General features: G+C 51.3%; 1 protein-coding gene across 13 annotated transcripts in view; it reads right to left on the bottom strand.

The window, feature by feature from the left end:
• Positions 1-5990, bottom strand: part of Klc1 (kinesin light chain 1) — a 41292-nt gene extending 35302 nt beyond the window's left edge. For 10 of the 13 annotated variants that reach the window (XM_090344911.1, XM_090344914.1, XM_090344917.1 and 7 more), the window contains exon 1: positions 5797-5989. The gene's annotated coding sequence lies outside the window, so the exon portion shown is untranslated. Of the gene's footprint in view, positions 1-5131; positions 5280-5796 lie in introns of those variants that run through there. The other 3 variants (XM_090344913.1, XM_090344915.1, XM_090344912.1) reach the window with 2 other exon arrangements.
• Positions 5991-21226: the final 15236 nt, after the last annotated feature.

Genomic DNA, 21226 nt, shown 5'->3' with positions numbered 1-21226 from the left:
ACCCAGATGCCCCACTACAGATGAGTGGATACAAAAAATGTGGTACATATATATAATGGAATTCTTCATAGCCACTGACAAAATAATAGCATTCAGCCAGGCGCAATGGCTCATACCCATAATCCTAGCTACTCAGGAGGCTGAGATCTGAGGATCAAGGTTCAAAGTCAGCCCAGGCACAAAAGAACCTGAGACTCTTATCTCCAATTAACTTCTAGAAAACTGGAAGTGGGGCTTGGCTCAAGGGTAGGGAAGTAGCCTTGAGCTGAAAAGAGCTCAGGGACAGCACCCAGGCCTAGTTCAATCCCCATGAAACACAAGGGGGGGAGGGGGGGAGGGGAGAGGGAGGGAGGGAGGGAGGGAGGGAGGGAGGGAGGGAGAGAGGGAGAGAGGGAGGGAGGGAGGGAGGGAGGGAGAGACTAAAGAGACTGACTCTCCCATGGACTTTCTGCCTGAGCAGGCTTTGAACAGAGATCCTCAGATCTTAGCCTCCTAAGTATCTAGGAGTATATGTGTGACCCACCAGCGCCCAGCTGCTGAAAGCTTTTTAGTACACTATTTACATTAGTTTTGTGGAGCTTTGGTTGTTTTGATTTTTTGGAGGTAATGGTACTTGAAATTAAGGGCAATGAACTTGAATGGCCTGTTTACTAAGCTAGTACCACTTCTCCGCCTCATTTTTTTGCTGGTTATTTTAGAGATATAGTGTCAGACTTTTCTGCCCAGGTTGATTTTCCAGATCTCAGCCTTCTGAGTATCTAGGATTAGAGATGAGAGCTGCCAGCACCCAGCCTGTGTATGTAATGCATACACACACACACACACACACACACACACACACACACACACACACACGCACACTTTTTTTTTTTTCCCCCAGTTCTAGGGCTTGAACTCAGGGGCTAGGCACTGTCCTTGAACACTTTTTGCTCTGCCACTTGAGCCACAATGTCACTTCCTGCTTTTTCTGAGTATGTGGTACCAGGGAATCAAACCCAGGGCTTCATGCATACTAGGTGAGCCCTCTACCACTAGGCTACATTCCAGTCTTAACTATATTTTTTTCTTTTGTCTTTTCTTTTTGGTACTGGGGATCAAATCTAGGACATGGCACTTACTAAGCAAGCACTTTGCAACTGAACTAGATCCCAGCTCACAGTCCATTCATTGATTCATTTTGTGTGTGTGTGTGTGTGTGTGTGTGTGTGTGTGTGTGTGTGACAGTCATGGGGCTTGACACTTTTTGCTCAAGGCTAGCACTCTGCCACTTGAGACACAGCATCATTTCCGGCCTTTCTTTCTTTTTTTCTTTCTTTTTCTTTTTTTTTTTTTGAGGGTCATGGGGCTTGAACTTAGCCTGGGTACTGTCCCTGAGCTCTTCAGCTCAAGGCTACTGCCCTACCATGAGCCAAGCTCAACTTCCCATTTTCTAGGGGCTAATTAGAGATAAGAGTCTCAGGTCCTTTTGTGCCCGGGCTGGCTTTGAACCTTGATCCTCAGATCTCAGCCTCCTGAGTAGCTAGGATTACAGGAGTGAACCACCAGCAGGCTCCCACAGTACATTTTTGATCCATGAATCTATACTAACTAGGAAACTGTAGGATAAAATGACCCACCATGCCCCAGGAGTAGGAATGAAGATGATCTCTGACTTGGTCCCAAGACCTCGGAGGGCATGTCCTCAGGAGAGCTTGAAGAGGTATTAGTAACCACCTAGAGGCCAAATCCAGCAAGGATTTAACTCCTCCCTTACTTCTCAGCACACTGGACAGAGACCTCCCCCTCTCTCCTCAGCCCCAAGGCACTCTCCTATTGGGACATCTGGGCTGGACCCCCATGGTAAATCCACATGGCACAGTCAATCAGACCTTCACCTCCAGCCTCTCAATCTCTATCTTGACTCCAAACCGCACCTCCAGCTGCCTACCAGTTTGCTAGTCCCCTCAAGCACCTCTGATTTACCACATTCAAAAGCAAAAGCTGTCTACTCCTCTTCCCATCTTCCCTCTCTCAGTGAGTATGACACCAGCCAGTGAATCACCAAGAGATGAAGCAGCTGCTCTGGAGGCATTCCTTCAACAAACGCCTATGTTATGCCAAGCAATGACACCAAACCCAACAGACAGAACCCTGCCTTATGATTAGAAATGCACTAGGAGACAGGGAATAAACGAAAAAAGAAAATGACAAAATAATATAATATGGCCCTTTCAGTAGCGAGGAATGCTAAGGAGAAAAAGCAGACAGGGGAGTAGTTGGTTGCAAGGCTAAGGCATATTGGGTGCCCACCTGACTGCCTGAGTGGGACCAACTCAACCAAAAAGGGGACCTGGACAGTGCAAAGAATGTAGGAAGAACTTTAGTGAGAGTGCCATGGCCCACGGAGGTCTGCACGGACTGCGGCTGGCTCTGACAATCCCTGTGTACTCTTGACCCTCTCCCTCCTGCCTGAAGCCTCACCCTCAACCCCAAGGCAGATCCACTGTTACCTAAATCACCCTAATCCAGCTCTTCCTCTGCACCTCCTGTCACTGCCCTAACTCCAAGGTTCCACAGGATTCATCCGGCATGAAGTTTCCTAACCAACTCATCCCGGTTCACAGCATCACCCATACACTGCAGCCCAGTCTAGATGCCAAGTTCCTCTGACCTGCCTGCACACCTCAAGATGAAAGCAGCCCACCTCATCTTTCCCTCACCTCCACCCCTTTGGGACTCCCCTCAATAACAAGCCACCCTCAGCCTTTTTCTACCCATCAGGAAGACAACTTCAGGGAGACTCAACACTTGGATAATCCAACTTTCCTTCCAGTGCAGGTAATGACTTCCTCAGTACTCAGGGGATTAAGTGTGTACCCTGCGACCTGCCAGACTGACAGCTTTGTCTCTGAATACCAGTATCACAGTGGTTGTCATCAGCAGTTCTCAAATTATTAGTCACTTAAGAACACCCTTTTACAATTAATTTGCCATTATTATTCTGTTCCCTAAGACATGATACCAGCTTCCCAGCTCCTCTTACTCAAAATACACAAGACCAAGGCTGGGCATGGGTGGTTCACAGGTGTAATAGTAGCTACTCAGAAGGCTGAGCTCTGAGGATCATGGCTGAAAACCAGCCCACACAGGAAAGTCCAGGAGATTTTTTTTTCTCCAATTGACCACCAGAAAACCAGAAGTGGTTCATGGGCTCAGTGGCAGAGCCCTATCCTTGAGTACAGCAGGACAGCACCAGGCCCCAAGTTCAAGTTCCAGAACCAGCATCCAAAAATAAAATTAAAAAAAAAAAAGAGGAGGAGGAGGAGAAACTCACAATCACATTTTTAGGCTGAGATATAACTCAAATAGTTGACCCCAGTTTGGCTAATAATTGTTACATAAAAGTCTAGGTTTCTGTCATTCCATTCATCTAAGAACTTATTTTATTTTTTGCCAGTCCTGGAGCTTGAACTCGGAGCCTAGGCACTGTTCCTGAGCTTCTTTTTGCTCAAAGATAGGTCTCTACCACTGAGCCCACAAACCCTTTCTGATTCCCAACCCCTAAGAACTAATTTTATAATCCTTCAACTTTCCCATTTCTACATTTTTTTTCTTTTTAGACAATCATGTTTCAACAAGTTCCACGTAGTCTTGAGGAAACATGCTTAAACACCTGCTTTGGTTTTTGTTTGTTTTGGGGGGTTTTGTGGTTTGTTTTGTTTTGCCTTTCTGGGCATCCCATCCATAAAGTTTTTATTATTTGTTGTTGTTTGTTTTGGCCAGTCCTAGGGCCAAAAAAACTCAGGGCCTGGGCACTATCCTTGAGCTTTTCTCAAGGATAACATACTACTCTATCCTTAAGTCACAGCACCTCTTCCAACTTTTTCTGTGTATGTGGTGCTGAAGAATGGAACCCAGGGCTTTGTGCATGCTAGGCTCCCCGCTCAGGGAGCATGGCCTAGTGGTAGAGTGTTCACCACGCATGCACGAAGCTTGGGTTTGATTCCTCGGTACCACATACACAGAAAAAAAAAAAAGACACAAGTGGTGCTGTGGAAGTGGTATGGTAGAGCACTTGAACTGAAGAGCTCAGAGCACCCAAACCGAGTTCAAGCCCCATGATGGACCAAATATTTAAAGCTAGGTGCTGGTAGCTCACATCTGTAATCCTACCTACTCAGGAGGCTGATATCTGACGATCATGGTTGGAAGACAGTGGCAGAGGGAGGAAAGGACAAAGGATGTGAGACATTCTTATCTCCAATAAATCACCTAAAAACCAGAAGTGAATCTGTGGCTCTAAGTGGTAGCCACTAGCCTCGAGCAAAAGATCAGTGACAGCACCCAGGCCCTGGGCTCAAACCCCATGATCAACACAAAAGAAAAAAGAAATAAAGATAATTGTGTACCCCTTCCGAGTGGCATTCCCTTCTGCTTTGTTGGGTAAAGTCCTGATATCCATGTACCCCATATTTATACCCTATACTTTTTTCTTATTTTATGTATAGCTGATAGCCTGAAATTCTCAATTCTCTGGTCTCAGCCTCTCAAGTGCTAGGATAACAAGCATGTATCATCCTACCCAGCTATATTTCCTCTTTGAATGAGCCAGAGCTGTGAAGTTACCACCTGGTACCACCACAGCCTTCTGGCCTTACCTGCAACATGATGTTGCATTCTTTTATGACCTGGGGAGTATTTGCCCTTCCACAAATACCTTCACACAGCCTGAAATTTTAATTATTCAGTATCATTGAATTCTTACTAATATTTAAACAACAGTGAATCGAATTTCTCACCCTAACTGAAGCTTGTGGCCAATTTCTGGAAAGGAAACTCGATTGGAATGTATTACATTATAATGCATTAGATGAAGACCAATTACAATGCATTAGAAGCTGATTCAGATCAAAGGCTTAGTCATGCTGTGGAGAGGGGGAAAAAAAACCCTGGCATTTAACACAAAGAACCAAAAAAGCAATTGCCTTTTAACGCAGTCTAAATAGTACTTATCTCCAATATTTTGGTCTCAATTGTATAAGATATTTTTGCAAGTAATCCTACTCATCACTTGATATTTAAGTTCTTCATGTTTAAATTAAACAATAACCGGCAACAAGGTATGCACCTGCAAATGGCTTACAACACTTACTTAGAAAACCATCCAGGCGGGGAGCGGGAAATGGGGACAAAACCGTGAGCGAGGGTACCAATGTCTGTGAAGTAATGCCCCTTCTACCTGGCGATACCGTAGCCCTTCTATTCACCACAATAGAAGATATTCATAAAAAAGAAAACCATCCAGTCGACCACGCAGTTATTTTACTTTTCTTAACGCTTTAATTCGTTGAAGGGCGGGCGGCACCGCGGGTGGCTCTGGGGCACCCAGCAGGGGCAGCTGCGCGCTCCGCGGGCGCGGTCGCCGGGGCGGATTCTCCCGGGCCGCGGACCGCAGCACCGCCGCGCGACGCCTAGGGCGGGGTCGGGAGGTGCAGACTCGGGAGGTGGAGGCCGGAAGGGCCTCGGACAAAGCGGCCCGGCCGCCCCGGCCGCCTCGCGGCTCCGGGCTGGCAGCTGTCACGGGGACGGCCGCCCCCGCCCGCCGCTCGCCCGGCCCGAGCGGACGCGGGGCGGGCGGGGCGCCGGCGTCCGAGGGGACCTGGAGGGGCGCGGCTGAGGGCGGGGCGGGCGGGGCGGAGGGGCCGGCGGCGGCGGGGACCGAGGACCGCAGGGCCGGGGCGCGGGGCAGGGGAGCGGACGGGCCCGCGGAGCGAGGTCCGGGGCGGGCGTCCCGGGGCGGCCGGGCCGCGCACTCACCGTCCAGTCCGGCGGGCCGCGCACGCTCGCGCTGTCACGGAGAAGCGGCCGCCGCGCACAGCCCGGCCAGCTGGGGCGGGCGCCGCGGTCACCAGGGAGAGGCGCCTCGGCGGCCGCCGCGCAGCATCCCCCGCGCCCGGCCTCGCGCTCCTGCCGCCCGCCGCACTCCCTCAGCCGCCGAAAATGGCGTCGCCGGCGCCGCGCCCGCCCCACAAGGCCGCGCGGCGTGACGTCACCCGCCCTCGCGCAGAGGGGCGGGGCTCGGGGTTCGAGGGGCGGGGCTCGAGGGGCGGGGCTCCGGGAGCGAGGCGCGGGGCGCGCCCGGCGGGCGGGCTCCGGGCTCCGGGCTCCGGAGCTGTCCGGGCGCTCGGCCCGGCCCCCGCCCCGGTCTCCTTCCCGACCCGAAGGGCGGTTCCGCGAGGTCGGGCCGGGGCGCCGGCTGCCGCAGCGCCGCACCCCCGCCGCGGGCTGACTCAGCGCCTGCGGACGCCTGGCCAGCCGCGAGCGGCCCGCGAGCCCCGTCACGCTGCCGCCCCGGCGAGGCCGGACGGCCGGCCACCGCGCGTCACCCCCGTCACCCACCACCGCGCTGCGGGAAGCAGGGCGTCCAGGGGCTCCTGCGGGGGACCCGGAAAGGAAAGCGCAGAGCCCGCGGCGGCCTCGTCCTCCTCCCGCGCGCCCGCGGGGCGAGGCTGCGCCCCTCGCCCAGCACGGAAGCTGAGGTGCTGCACGTTTCCTCCGTACCCCGCTGCCGCCGCTCCGTCCAGGCTCCCTGGCCTTTGCCGGGACTTGCCTGGTGAGCCGCCAAGGTCCTCAGTCGTAGAGGAAGAGCGCTGCCGAGCAGGACGCGGGGAGCTCACCCTCTGGGGACACGAGAAGTGAGAGCCAGGAGCCAGGTCACACCTGCCATCCTCACTACCCTAAGAGACTGAGATCTGAGCCGTCCTGAGCAAGGAAGCCTGCGACCCTCACCTCCAACTAAAAACCCAGTGTGATGCAGGGCTAGCCGTGAGCAAAAACACTCAGGGACCGTGCCCAGGCCTTGAGGTCAAGCCCCGGGCCGACCAGTACCAGAAAAACAGTACAGAAGGCAGACACAGAGTCGGAGATAGAGGGACTGACGATCTGACCCACCTGTCCCTTGCGCTGTGGTCGGTTGGCACAGCTGTCTTCAACTTTGGCCGAGAGCAGGAGGTTCTCGCGTGCCCACCAGGGCATCCATGAGAGAGGAAGGTCAGATTTCCTTTGTCTCACCACACGTCCATTGTGGGGTAAGTGTACGGGCTCCCCTTTGTCCCTGACTTCTACCATGCTACTCAGGAATTCTTACCAATCTTTAGATCCACTAATAGCTGAGCACTGGCCCTCCACAAAGGGCTGAACAGGGCCAAAATCTTGGATGCTTTGCTCTACTGTTCTGAATAGCTGTTTGGCAGCTCCTGGCAGTGAGCAGGTACAGCTTCCAGGAGTACCTGCATCTTTACCAAGGGCGCCTCACTCAGACCAGCAAGTATCCATTAAGTACCCTCCTTGCTGAGTATCGTCAGTCCCTTTGAATGTTCTGACCCCCACAGCAACCTAAGAGTAGAGGACAGGTGTCTGCATGTTACAGATATGGCAGGTGAGCTACAAGTTCCAGGGTTTCCTTGCTTTCTCTTGGAGAGAATGGTCATTCACCTTTAGCAATCAAACTAGAGCCCTGTGTTTTTCCAGTGCTTAGATGCTCACAGAACCAAGGAGCTGGGCCTGTGTGGGGGAGAAGCCTCTGTAGGCTGATCTGGGCATTCCCTGGAGGCCTACCAGGGTAGAGAGGGTGCAGCGGTAGGTAAACAGGATTACCAGGGTAGACCCTAAACATCGATTACAAGATCCTGTCGCCTCTGAGCACACCTAGGAATGGCACATGGCTAGAAATTTGAGTTGGTTTTGTTGGGGGTGGCTAAGGCAAGGGACCCTGGCCTGCCCAGTGACCTGCCCCACGTGGCAGGATTAGGAGTTCCTCCAGCAGACCAAACAGAAGACAGGCCCATCTCCTTAGAAAGTATTTTTTTCTGGTCAGACTGTGTGGTGGTGCCACCTCCTCCTCCACCTCTGCTTCTTCACCATCTTCCTTTCCTGGGACAGGAAGGTCCTGTCCTCTGTCCTCTTCTCTCATCATCTCCTTCTTGCCTCTGGCCCATTTACCATCCTGACCCGAAACCTGGCCAGGTCAACAGTCCACCTGGAGGTCTAGCTATAGACTTAGAGGCATCCATTTAGCTGTGTTAAACATCTCCTGGTACCCGGAGCACCGATGGTAAGCTTGGAACATGCAGCTTCATATTCATTCTGCTCCCATTTTTTATTGAGAACTGGTGATGGGCTCGAGCTGTCTCTGACTTGAGATTGAGCAGGAAACACAGTGCCTCGCTGGTGAGCCCTGAGAGCGGCAAGCATGGGAACAAGAAGTCCAGAAACTTCACCAGTGAGTAGAGGAACCAGCCAGAAGAAATGCAGACTGCCCCGAACAGAACGAACTTCTAACATCTCTCTAGATGTTATGACTTTTAAGATTTTTATTGGCATACATTAGTTGTACAAGGGGGAAACTCTGGTATAAGATTTCCACATATGTATAAATGGACCCCACCAAATCGCACCCCTCTATGACCTTTAATCCTTCTCCTCTGCCCCAACCCTCCTCCTCCTCCTCCTCCTCCTTCTCTTTTTCTGTGGGTCATGGGGCTTGAACTGGCCTGGGCGCTATCCCCGAGCTCTTCAGCTCAAAGCTACCACCCTCCTTCTGGGCCTGGGCGCTGTCCCTGAGCTCTCCAGCTCAAGGCTACCACCCTACCGCGAGCCTCAGCCTCACTTCCCGTTTTCTAGAGGTTAACTGAAGATAAGAGTCTCAGGTCTCTTTGTGCCTGGATTGGTTTTGAACCTTGATCCTCAGATCTCAGCCTCCTGAGTAGCTAGGATTACAGGCATGAGCCACAGCACCCACCCACCCCCACCCTTCTTAAAACAGTTTTAAGCCAGGAGCTGAGGATCAAAGCCAGCCTGGGCAGGAAAGTCCATGAGACTTACCTACAAATAACCACCAGAACACTGGAAGTGATGCTGTGGCTCAAGAAGTAGAGTGACAGTGTTGAGTTGAAAAGCTGGAGCTCAGAGACAGTGCCCAGGGCCAGAGGTCAAGTCCCATAACCAACAAAAAAATAAACAAAAATTTCAATGGGTCCCATTGTTTTGTTTTCATATATACATAAAGCTGAAATCAGATTCATGTTTGCTAGTCTGGCACTCTACTACTTGAGCCATATCTCCAGCTCAGCTTTTTTGTGTGTGTGGGTCGTGGGGCTTGAGCTCTGGGCCTGTCCCTCAGCTCTTCAGTTCCAGACTACTGCCCTTCCCCTGGAGTCACAGCCCCACTTTCCATTTTCTAGTGGTTAACTGGAGATAAGTCTTAGTCTTTGGTGACTAGGCTGGCTTTGAACCCCAATCCTCAGATCTCAGCCTCCTGAGTAGCTAGAATTACAGGCGTGAGCCACCGCGCCCAGCAAACAGCTCAGGTTTTTGCTGAATATTTCGGAGATAGAGTTTTTCAGACTTTTCTGCCTGGCTGGCCGCCAACCTCCAAACCTCATCCTCTTGAGTAGCCAGGATTATAGTTATGAGTCACCAGCTCCCAGCTAGAAGCTGCTGTTTTAAAGCATTTCTTTAAATGTACATGTTTGTGGATGTCTGTCTTTGAGTGCAGGCCCTCGGAAGAGACAAGATACTAAGATTTGCCTTTAATACTTGAGGTATGCCATGTATACCCCAGTGGACAACTCCAGTCCAAGAATGCCTGAAGGGAGGCAAAAGAAAACATGAAAGGTTCTTTTTCTCATTCTCTTTTTCTCCTTTTCCTTCCCCTCTGTCTCCATGCACCTCCATCTTGTGCAGACTGACAGCTTGTTCTCCCCCAATAAACTCTGAAAAAAAATTTAAAGATAAGAGGAGAAGAGAGAGAAGGAGAGAAGGGAGGCAGGAGGAGATGAAGAGGGGTAGTAGAGAAAAGGAAGAAGGAAAAGGAGAGTGGAGGATAAGGAGGAAGAAAGGGAGGGAGGGAAGGAAGGAAGCAGTAACTGGGGGGGGGGGGCAGGTCAGCTTGGGACAATCAGCTCCCTTCCCAGAAGCCTCTCCTAGCCAGGGCGGGGCAGGTCTGTGCAAGGCTTGGGGAGGAGTCACTGGCGAGCAGGCCTGGCATCCAGTCCTGGGCTGATCTGGCTTGGTCTTGCTTTGCTCGTGGGCTTCGGGTCACACCCTCTCTGGTCTCAGGCTGTAATTCTAAAAATGGAACTCAGTCTCCAGAGTGCTTCCTTCCCAGAGCCTGAGCTGTGCAGCAGAGCTCCAGAGAAGCTTCCTCTGGAACAAAGCAGCAAACAAATGCCTCGAGCAAGTGGCACTCATTGCTCTCCTGACAATGCAAGGGTGAGGCTGGGGTGGTGACCCAAGTCCAAGGGACTGAGGCCACCGGAAGCCCACTGTCATGGCTGCAATCACATGAGACTCAGGCGGCCACAGGAGATTTGTCCCACTACAGGAGGGGGAAGAGATCCAGCACCCTTCATGTAGTCCCTTAGGCCCAGGGACAAGACAGGAAGAAAGATGCTTAGTAGTGGACAGAGAAGACACCACAGAGGGGCCAGGAGTTTGGCCTAGTGGTAGAGTGCTTGCCTAGCATGCACAAAGACCCGGGTTCAGTTCCTCGGTACCACATACATAGAAAAAAGCCGGAAGTGGTGCTGAGGCTCAAGTGGTAGAGCTCTAGCCTTGAGAAAGTCCAGGGACAGTGCTCAGGCCCTGAGCTCAAGCCCCAGGACTGAAAAAAAAAGACGTCACAGGGATGGATCTGGCTAAGGGTGCATCTGTACACACATCACACTAATCTGAGCCCAAATATTCTTCTGGACTTGAGTCAGGTGGAGGAATGCTCATATCTAAGTGGCAGAGAGAATATTTATCCTGCCATGATCAGAATCAGGAGACACGAGACAGCCTAGGGAAGTGGCCAGCTTCCCACAGGTATGGCAGGGAGAGTGGACCCTTTCTGTGCTTGTCTAGACAGAGCCTTGGCAGGACTGGGGGAAGACACAGGTCTGTGTGACCAGAATAATTCCATCCAGGCTTGATGAGGATCAGATTCCACATCCAGGCTTCCTCCATCTTACTATGAAAATGTACTGTGGGCAGATGGCAGGTGACAGTGACCAAGATGCATCCGATTTACAAAGTGGCATGTTGAATGGAAACCCTTGGTGCAACTACCCAATTTAAGTGTGTGTGTGTGTGTGTGTGTGTGTGTGTGTGTGTGTGTATACCAACCGGGAGCTTAAACTTGACATGGGTGCTATCCCTGATCTTTTTTTTTTTTTTTTTATGGGTCATAGGGCTTGAACTCGGCCTGGATGTTGTCCCTGAGCTCTTCAGCTCAAGGCTACCACCCTACCCCTTGAGCCACAGCCCTGTTTCCCCTTTTCTGGAGGTTAATTGGAGATAAGAGTCCCAGATCCTTGGGCTGGGAGTTTGGCCTAGTGGTAGAGTGCTTGCCTAGTATGCATGAAGACCTGGGCTCAATTTCTTGGTATCACATACATAGAAAAGCCAGAAGTACAGGGCTGTGGCTCCAGTGGTAGAGCTCTAGCCTTGAGAAAACCTAAGGACAGTGCTCATGCCCCAAGTTCAAGCCCCAGGACGGGCAAAAAAAAAGTTCCAGGTCCTTTTGTGCCCGGGCTGACTTTGAAACCTTGATCCTCAGATGTGAGCCTCCTGAGTAGCTAGGATTTCAGGTGTGAGCCAGCTTAATGCTCTACTTTGAGACAAACCCCCACCTCTGGCTTTCTGGTGTTTAATTGGAGTTTGTGGCCTTTCTTTCCTGGACTGGCTTTGAACCATAATCCTTAGATCTCAGCCTCCTGAGTAGGTAGGACTACAGGAATAAGCCTGGCTTAGTAGCTCTTATACCCACAGTAAACAAACAGAATGAAATAGGAAAACAACTGCACTCACAAAGAATAAAACACCTGCACATCCACTGGGAGCCCATGGCTCATACTGGCAATTCTAGGGTTATGGAGAAGATCAAGGTTCAAAGCCAGCCCTGGTAGAAAAATGTGCAAGACTCAATCTCCAATTACAAAAAACATGCTGGGATAAAATTTACTATCTTCATCACTGTGTATAGTCGATGTATTAAATCTATAATGTTTTGCAACCATCATCATTATCATCATCCATCTCTGGAACTCTTTTTTTTTTTTTTTGGGTGGGTTGTGGGGCTTGAACTCTGTGCTGGGCGCTGTCCCTGAACTCTTCAGCTCGAGGCTAGCGCTCTACCATTGAGCCACAGTGTCACTTCCTCTATAAGTCTTTTCATCTTGTAAAATTGAAACTGGTGGTTGTGGTGGTGGCCCAGGGGCAGAGCATGAGTGTCCAGGCACAATGGACCCTTCCAGTGGGAGGAAGGGGAGTGCTGGGACCCTGTCGAAATTGTCCACTGTTCTATTGTCTATCTGTGATTTTCACTGAGCATCCTTTCATTTTACGAGTGGAGAAACTGAGTCAGGAAAAGCATGGACTGCAAGGTCTTATCTCAGGCCTCTCATGTGATCCCCTCCATGTGTCATGTCGTTCCTGTGGACATTAGCCTGGAACCCTCACTCCCGGTCCACACTGGAGCCCAGCATCACCAAGAGGCCGTGAACAAGCCCTCCAGCCTGCTGTGCTCCCAGCAGACAGGAAGCTCCTCTCCTTTCCCAGGACTGTACATTAACGGCTGCTGGTGGCTGGGGCTGCGGAGTCTCCCCAGAATCCTGCAGGGCTATGTCTTCTGAGTGTCGCACAATTCATCACAGCCTAGAGGCTGGAAGCAGCAGAGATCCTCACAGTTGGGGGCACAAGGCCCCTTCAGGACAGGTTAGGGGAGGGATCGTTCATGCCCCTCCCCTGGAGGCAGCCCTTGTACTCCATGATGCCTCTGGCTCAGGCCCTGTCTCCATGCAGCTCTCCTGCTTGTGTGTCTTCCTTTATTTTTTCTTTTTTTGTCAGTCGTGGGGCTTGAACTCTGGGTCTGGGCACTGTCCCTGAGGTCTTCAGCTCAAAGCTAGTGCTCTATCACTTGAGCCACAGTGCCACTTCCTGTTTTCTACTGGGCTGGCTTTGAACCTTGATCCTCAGATCTCAGCCTCCTGAGTAGCTGGGATTACAGGCGTGAGACACTGCACCCAGGGACTGAAGACATCCTGAGTCCAGCCCAACACCACAGTGCTTTCCTGCGGTTTTAGACTTGGCAATATCCCTCCCCTAACCTGTCCTGAAGGGGCCTTGGCAATATTTCCAACTAAGAGCACACTCGGGACGGGGTTACAAAGTAAACACTCTTGCTGGGGCCACCTCTCTCTTCTCAATGGCAAGGCCAGCATCTTCAGACCAGCTGGCCTCGCCTCAGCCAGGGACAGGAGTGGCCATCGTTCTCCTTGGACGGCAGAGGCTAGCTTAGCTCTGAAGGGTCCTGCACTGTTTTGTTCATGAGCAGCTGCATCTGAGTGCCCACCCCTAACACCGGTACTGGACCCTTGCTTGCCACTCGCCCCAAACTCTCCCGCCAGGTTGCTGTTGCTCTACCGTATTTAAAGCCTGTAACAAGGAATGTGATTGGGCCTTGCGTCTAGGAGCAGATCACCAGACTTCTAAGTTGAACTCAGGTATATTGCCAAGAAGCCCTGCTTCGTAGCTGGGAGGCTGGCCACCCAGGGGATGGGGGCTAGGCCTGTGTGGGTGACTCAGCCACGTCCTGCAGTGTAGACAGGATGCTGGATCCTGATCCTGCAGACAGGCTTGGGGACACTCCAGGGACAAACTAGACACTATCTGCTCTGAGTCAGTTGCCCACAAGTGTCCCTGAGCACACAAGCAGCCAGCCCTCCACCATACACACTTCTTGGTCTCAGTATGGCTGGGAGGGCGGGGGAACAAGAACCAACCAAGCGCTTGTAACTGAGCAATCTTAGATTGTACCAATCCAACCTACTCAGCAGGCTGAGGTCTGGGAATCAAGATTCAAAGCCAGCCTGAGCAAGGAAGTCCATGAGCCTCTTATCTCTAATGAATCCTACACAGGCAGGAAGAGGAGCTGTGGCTCAAGTGGTAGAGTGTAACCTTGAACAACAATAACCCTTAGGGACAGTTAGGTGCCTGGTGGTTTACAGCAAGATGCTCAGGAGGCTAAGGTCTGAGGATTATGGCTCAAGGCCAGCCCAGACAGTAAAGTCTTTGAGACTCTTATCTCCAATTAACTACTACAAAATTGGAAGTGGCAGTGTGGCACAAAGCGGTAGTGCTAGCTTTGAGCAAAAAGACTTCAAGACAGTGCCCGGGCCCCAAGTTCAAGCCCCACAACCAACAAACTAACAAAAAAACCCTCAGGGACAGTACCCAGGCCCCATGACCAGCACAAACAACAAACCAAAAGCCCTTCTCCAAGCCCTCTGCCAGGCCACGCAGCTTTCTTTGTGTGACTCTTTCCCTTCTGTACCAATCCATGGACCTGCTTTAGTGGCCCGCCCACCAGTGAACCCTCCCAGCGCTCGGAGCCCTGGGCTTGTCCGCTGGTGAACCCAGCAACAGAAGCAAACCCACTGGTCAGCCACTCACCTCATCCTTCCATCTGTGCCCCTCATCCATCTACCCCACAGCCATCCGGCTGCACCCCCGTACTTTTCCACCAAAGAACTGACTCAAGGGAAAGTGGAGGTGATTGTAATAATCGATAGAGTGGCTCTGCAGCTGGAAGCCGCCAGATCATTTCTGGACGATGGATCCATGCATTCTGACAAGAGAAATGACTTTCCTGGCAGCAACCCATGGTGAGCAGCGTCTCGGGAAAGGAGGATACTGTCTACCAGGTGGGCACAGAGCTCGGGGAGCCAGGAGAGAGAAGGGACCCTTGAGGGCTTTGCACAGCCACAGGCCTGCGTGTACCATGTACTCGTGAGCATCCACTGAGTAAGCAGAGCCCCTGCTGTCCTCAGGAGACCCTACGGGAAGCCCTGCACACACTGCTGCCAGACCCCTGAGCACTCCTGAAACAGGGCGGGTATTGAGCGAGCTATCTGATGAAGACAGGTAGACTTGCTGGGCACGAGCGGCTCATGCTTGTAATCCTAGCTACTCAGGACTCTGAGGTCTGAGAGGATCACAGTTCAAAGCTGGCCCAGGAAAGAAAGTCTATGAGATTCTTATCTCTAGTTAACCACCAAAAAATAATAATAATCCAGAAGTGGAGCTGCGGCTCAAGTGCTAATGCTGAGCAAAGAAAACTCAGGGATAGCACTCAAACCCTGAGTTCAAGCCCTACAGCCAACAAAAGGAAGGGAGGAAGGAAGGGAGGGAGGGAGGGAGGGAGGAAGGGATCTGTGAATGGAGGCTCAGGAGGCATTTTGGGAGACAGAGACCACAGCTGTGTCATGAGCAGAAGACATGGAGTTCCTGCGTCCTCTCCTGGCCCTGCTTTTCCGGCCTCTCCCTGCATCCAACACGCCCACCCCAGCCACACAGCAGACATGAGGGTTGGGCACTCCGGCTAGCCAGGCTGGGGTCTGAATGATAACGGCATGATACTATTGTGGTACCACCCCAGTGCTGTGCCAGTGCATCCCTCTGCTCTGCACTCCTGATCACTGTTGGTGTGTGTGTGTGTGTGTGTTTTTTTGGGTGGTCCTTAACTGGAGATGAGTCTCATGGGCCAGGAGTGTGGCCTAGTGGTAGAGTGCTTGCCTAGCATGCACAAAGCTCTGGGTTCCATACCTTGTTACCACATACACAGAAAAAAAAAATGGAAACAAATGGCACCGTGGCTCAAATGGTAGAGCGGTAGCTTTAAGAAAGTTCAAGGACAGCCAGGCACAGTGGCTCACACCTGTAATCCTAGCTACTCAGGAGGTTGAGATCTGAGGATCAAGGTTCAAAGCCAGCCTGGGCACAAAAGAACCTGAGACTCTTATCTCCAATTAACCTCTAGAAAAACGGAAAGTGGGACTGTGGCTCCAGGGGTAGGGTGCTAGCCTTGAGATGAAGAGCTCAGGGACAGTGCCTAGGCCAAGTTCAAGCCCTAAGACCCACAAAAAAAAAAAAAAGAAAAAGAAAAGAGAAAGTTCAAGGACAGTGCCTAGGCCCTGAGTTCAAGACCCAGAACTCACAAAAAAAGTCTCATGGACTTTCCCAGCCGGCTTTGAACTGTGATCCTTAGATCTCAGCTTCCTGAGTAGCTAGTATTGCAGATGTGAACCACTAATCAGGGACAGCGCCCAGGCCCCAGCCCAGGGGTAGGGTGGTAGCCTTGAGCTGAAGAGCTCAGGGGCAGTGCCCAGGCCTGGAGTTCACATCCCATCACCCACAAAACAAAACAAAAAAATAGAAATAAAAAGCAAAAGCTGGGAGCATACCCAAGTGGTAGAGTGCTCGCCTCGCATGCATGAAGCCCCTGGGTTCCATTCCTCAATACCACCTACACTGAAAAAGCTGGAAGTGGTGCTGTGGCTCAAGTGACAGAGCGCTAGCCTTGAGCAAAAAGTATCCAAGGACAGTGCCCAAGCCCTGAGTTCAAGCCCCAGGACTGGCAGCAACAAAAACAAACAAAACAACAACAACAAAAAAAAACCAAAAATGGTAAAAGAGAACTTAAAAAGATGGAAGCAAGCCAAGCTGGTGGCTCAGGCCTGTAAATCCGAGCTACTCAGAAGGCTGAAATCTGAGGATCAAGATTCAAAGCCAACCTGGGCACAAAAGCACCTAAGACTCTTATCTCCAAAAAAACACTAGAAAACTGGAAGTGGCACTGTGGCTCCAAGAGTAGGGAATTAGCCTTGGGCTGAAGGGCTCAGGGACAGTGCCCAGGCCAAGAGTTCAAGCCCCACAACTGACAAAAAAAAAAAAAAAAAAGAAAGATGGAAGCAGCTCAAGGGAAGAAGGGTAAAAAAGTGAAGCATTGGAGCTCATTGGACACTGATGAAAGTGAACTATGCGACTCCTGGGTGGAGACTGGAGGGAGGGACGGGAGAGAATGAGGGAACAGAAGACACTGTACAAAAGGAGATGTGCTCATTACCTGACTCACAGAATTGTCATCCCTTTGCACATCATCTTTATAACAATAAAAGGAAAAAAAAAAACCCCAGTGCAGTGGCTCCCACTATAATCCTAGCTACTCAGGAGGCTGAGATCTGAGGATCGAGGTTGAAAGCCAGCCAGGACACTAAAAACTCTATGAGACTAATTGTTTTTTTTTGTTTTTTTTTTTTGTTTTTTTTTTTTTTTGCCAGTCCTGGGCTTGAGCTCAGGGCCTGAGCACTGTCCTTGGACTTTCTCAAGGCTAGAGCTCTACCACTTGAGCCTCAGCACCACTTCCAGTTTTTTTCTATGTATGTGGTACCGAGGAATTGAACCTGGGTCTTCATGCATGCTAGGCAAGCACTTTAACCACTAGGCCAAACTCCCGGCCCTAATAGTTTTGTTTTTGGTTTTGTTTGCCAGCGCTGGGGCTTGAGCTCAGGGCCACACTGTCCTTGGGCTTTCCTCAAGGCTAGCGCTCTACCATTTGAGACTTTGAGCCACAGCACTATTTCCAGCTTTTTCTATGTATGTGATTCTGAGGAATTGAATCCGAGTCTTCATGCATGTTAGGCACAGTCTACCACTAAGACTAACTCCCGACCCATCCATGAGCCTCTGATCTCCAATTAACCACCTGAAAACTGGAAGTGGCCCTGTGGCTCAAGAGGTAGGGCAGTAGCCTTGAGCTGAAGAGCTCAGGGACAGTGCCCCGGCCCAGAGTTCAAGTCCCATGACAGAAGCAATTCCACTAAGGGGAAACGAATCTCACCACCCAAAGGTGAAGCCCACTGGCGCCTGCCAGGACTTTGGAGCAGGTTCTGGACTTTCAGTTCTCTAAAAATGGAGCTGCTCCTTTGCAGTCCACATTAAATTTTAACTCGGAGAATGTCAGCAGAACATGGATATTTTTAAACTTCCAATTTTACAAGCTGAAGAAAGCAATCCTGGTAACAACAAAAAGCCCAGTAAACCTAAAGCTTGGCCACATGGCGTCCCACGTGAGTTGCCCATTACCAGCAAATCTAAGGTGCATGCTGCCGATTTTCAGACCCTCCCACGAGCAACAGCTGAGCAGGACCTTCTGGGCCCGCCGCACACCTCGGGTATGGGAGTCCTGATGAGTGCTAGAGCAGCACAACCTAGAGCCTGCCGTCCGTCTGCTGACTAGCCCTCAGGGCCCACGGCTCGAAACACAGGACTTGAGCAGATGCTAGGGTCCAGAGTCATGTGGGCGGAAGTGTCATGTGACTGGTGAGCAGGGAGGGCCAGGGCAGACACCCGGTGCTCCACACATCCATGCAGAAGGCCCTGCGCTCACCTGGCAGGTGCTATTGGAGGATGAGACTTCAGAGCCTGGGAAGTGCCAGGGACACTCTGCGGTCCTGCTCCAGGGCTAGCCAGGGATGCCAGCTCCTGCTGTGAGCAGAAGCAGCTGAATGACAGAATGCCACAGAGGGAAGAGTCCAGGTTATTCTTTTTTTTTTTTTGTTGTTGCTCAAGGGGCCTGAACTCTGGGCCTGGGCACTGTCCCTGATCTCTTCAGCTCAAGGCTACTGTCCTGGGTGTTGTCCTTGAGCTCTTCAGCTTAAGGCTACCACCCGACTCTTCAGTCACAGCTCCAGTTCCTATTTTCTATAGTTAATTGGAGTCTCACATTCTTTAGTGCCTGGGCTGGCTTTGAACTGTGATCCTCAGACTCAGATCTCAGCCTCCTGAATAGCTGGGATTACAGATGTTGAGCCCAGCTTCTTCTTTCTCCTCCTCCTCCTCTTCCTCTTTTCTCTCCTCCTTCTTAATCATTTTCAGTCACTCTCCCTTGCTCTCCTCTCCTTAATCTTCACAAAATATGTATTCTTTCTTTTACTATTCTTTTTAATACTCCTTTTCCTCCTTCTCAATCCTGGGCTTGAACTCAGGGCCTGAGCACTGTCCCTGGGCTTTCTCAAGGCTAGCATTTTACCACTTGAGCCACAGCACCACTTCCAGCTTTTTTGTATACGTGGTACTAAGGAATCAAACCCGGGTCTTCATGCATGCTAGGCAAGCACTCCCAGACCTCTTTTAAGACTTCTATTTTTTTTTTTTTTTTGCCAGTCCTGGGCTTGGGCTCAAGGTTTGAGCACTGTTCTTGGACTTTCTCAAGGCTAGCACTCTACCACTTGAGCCTCACCCCTTCCGGCTTTTTTCTATGTATGTGGTATCAAGGAATTGAACCCGGGTCTTCGTGCATGCTAGACAAGCACTCTACCACTAGGCCAAACTCCCAGCCCATCTTTTAAGACTTCTTAACGCAGTCATGCAATTTAAATATCAATAATATTGAGAATCTTATCAAGCAAGCATGGTAAAGAAATTAAAATTAATTACAAGGGTGGGAATGTGGCTTAGTGGTAGAGTGCTTGCCTAGCATGTATGAAACCCTGGGTTCCATTCCTCAGTACACATACATAGATAAAGCCGGAAGTAGTGCTATGGCTCAAGTTGTAGAGTGCTAACCTTAAAGGCTCAGGGCCAGTGCTTAGCCCCTGAATTCAAGCCCCAGAACTGGCGAAATACTAATGCTACTACTAATAAATTAGATACATCACTGATACACACACACACACACACTCTCTCTCTCTCTCTCTCTTTTTGCCAGTCCTGGGCTTGAGCTCAGGGCCTGAGCACTGACTTTTTTTGTGTATGGGGGGGTCATGGGTCTTGAACTCAGCCTGGGTACTGTCCCTGAGCTCTTCAGCTCAAAAGCTACCGCCCTGGGGCCGGGAGTTTGGCCTAGTGGTTAAAGTGCTTGCCTAGCATGCATGAAGACCCGGGTTCGATTCCTCGGTACCACATACATAGAAAAAAGCCGGAATTGGTGCTGAGGCTCAAGTGGTAGAGCTCTAGCCTTGAGAAAGTGCAAGGACAGTGCTCAGGCCCTGAGCCCAAGCCCAGGACTGGCAAAAAAAAAAAAAGCTACCGCCCTATCCTTGAGCCAAGCCCCCTACATTTCTTTTTCCAGAGGTTAACTGGAGATAAGACTCTCAGGTCCTGGCCGGGAGTTTGGCCTAGTGGTTAAAGTGCTTGCCTAGCATGCATGAAGACCCGGGTTCGATTCCTTGGTATCACATACATAGAAAAAAGCCGGAAGTGGTGCTGAGGCTCAAGTGGTAGAGCTCTAGCCTTGAGAAAGCCCAAGGACAGTGCTCAGGCCCTGAGCTCAAGCCCAGGACTGGCTCAAGCCCAGGACTGGGCTGGCTTTGAACCTTGATCTTCAGCTCTCAGCCTCCTGAGTAGCTTGATTACAGGCGTGAGCAACTGCAGTTAAGCCCACTGACTTTCTTCCTGGAAGCTGAGCCCAGCACCTTTGGAGTGGGTATGAATGCCATGAGGACGCCCATGGTTCTATGCGGTCTAGAACCACCTGGGACCAGAACCACCCAGGCCTGGAACCACGCACTACATACTGGCATCCGTCACCAAGCCGCCAGATGAAGAGCTGAGCCATTCGCTCAACAGCAGCAGTCAATGATGGCGACAACTTCAGGACAAATGAGCAGAGCCTGGGTGCAAGAGAACCCGTGTGCTGGGGTCTGAGGCCCCGCTGGCTGTACTCTCAGCTGGTGACTGCTAGTGAGCCTCCTGTCACTGTGACAAAATCCCCAGGAAACAACTCAGAGGCGGAAGGGTTTTACCCACAGATTCAGAGGGTCCAGTCCGGGGTCGCCGGGCTCTGCTGCCTTCGGAGCAAGGCCTGTCACTGCAGGCAGCACATGTGGCCATGCCTCACCTTAGAGACCAGGACGCAAAGGGCCAGGGGCCAAGCCCTGTTCCATGACCCCTTTCTCCAGGGGCCCCTCCTGCACCTCGACAGTGCCATCCACATGACCACAGGCTCAGCCGTAGTCCTGTCCCCACCACACCCCACTGTGATGTCTACCCTCTTCTCTGCCCTCACGCACTTTCACAGCTCCAGATTGATGAGCAAGGTCTGTGGAAGCAGAGGCCCCACCTCCTCCCTACACTGGCGGGGCCAAGTTCTCTAGCCTCTCTGCCTTGGGCAGAAGTGCTGAACCATTTCTGTTTCAAGTCAAGACTGTACAAGACTGTATGCCACCAGGGCTGGATTAGAAGCATAAACCATAGACACCCAACCACCCAACCCAGCCCAGCGGCCAGACTTTTTTTTTTTGTGGATCTGGAGCTTGAACTCTGGGCCTGGGCTTTGTCCCTGAGCTTTCAGCTCAAGGCTACCACTCTACCCTTGAGCTAAGCTCCACTTTCCCTTTTCTAGAGGTTAGTTAGAGATAAGTCTCAG

Source organism: Megascapheus bottae, chromosome 14 (assembly GCF_031878675.1).
Source record: "Megascapheus bottae isolate mThoBot1 chromosome 14, mThoBot2.hap1, whole genome shotgun sequence".
Lineage (NCBI taxonomy): Eukaryota > Metazoa > Chordata > Mammalia > Rodentia > Geomyidae > Megascapheus > Megascapheus bottae.
Note: the sequence above shows the minus strand (reverse complement) of the source record. Positions and strands in the feature narration are given on the sequence as shown.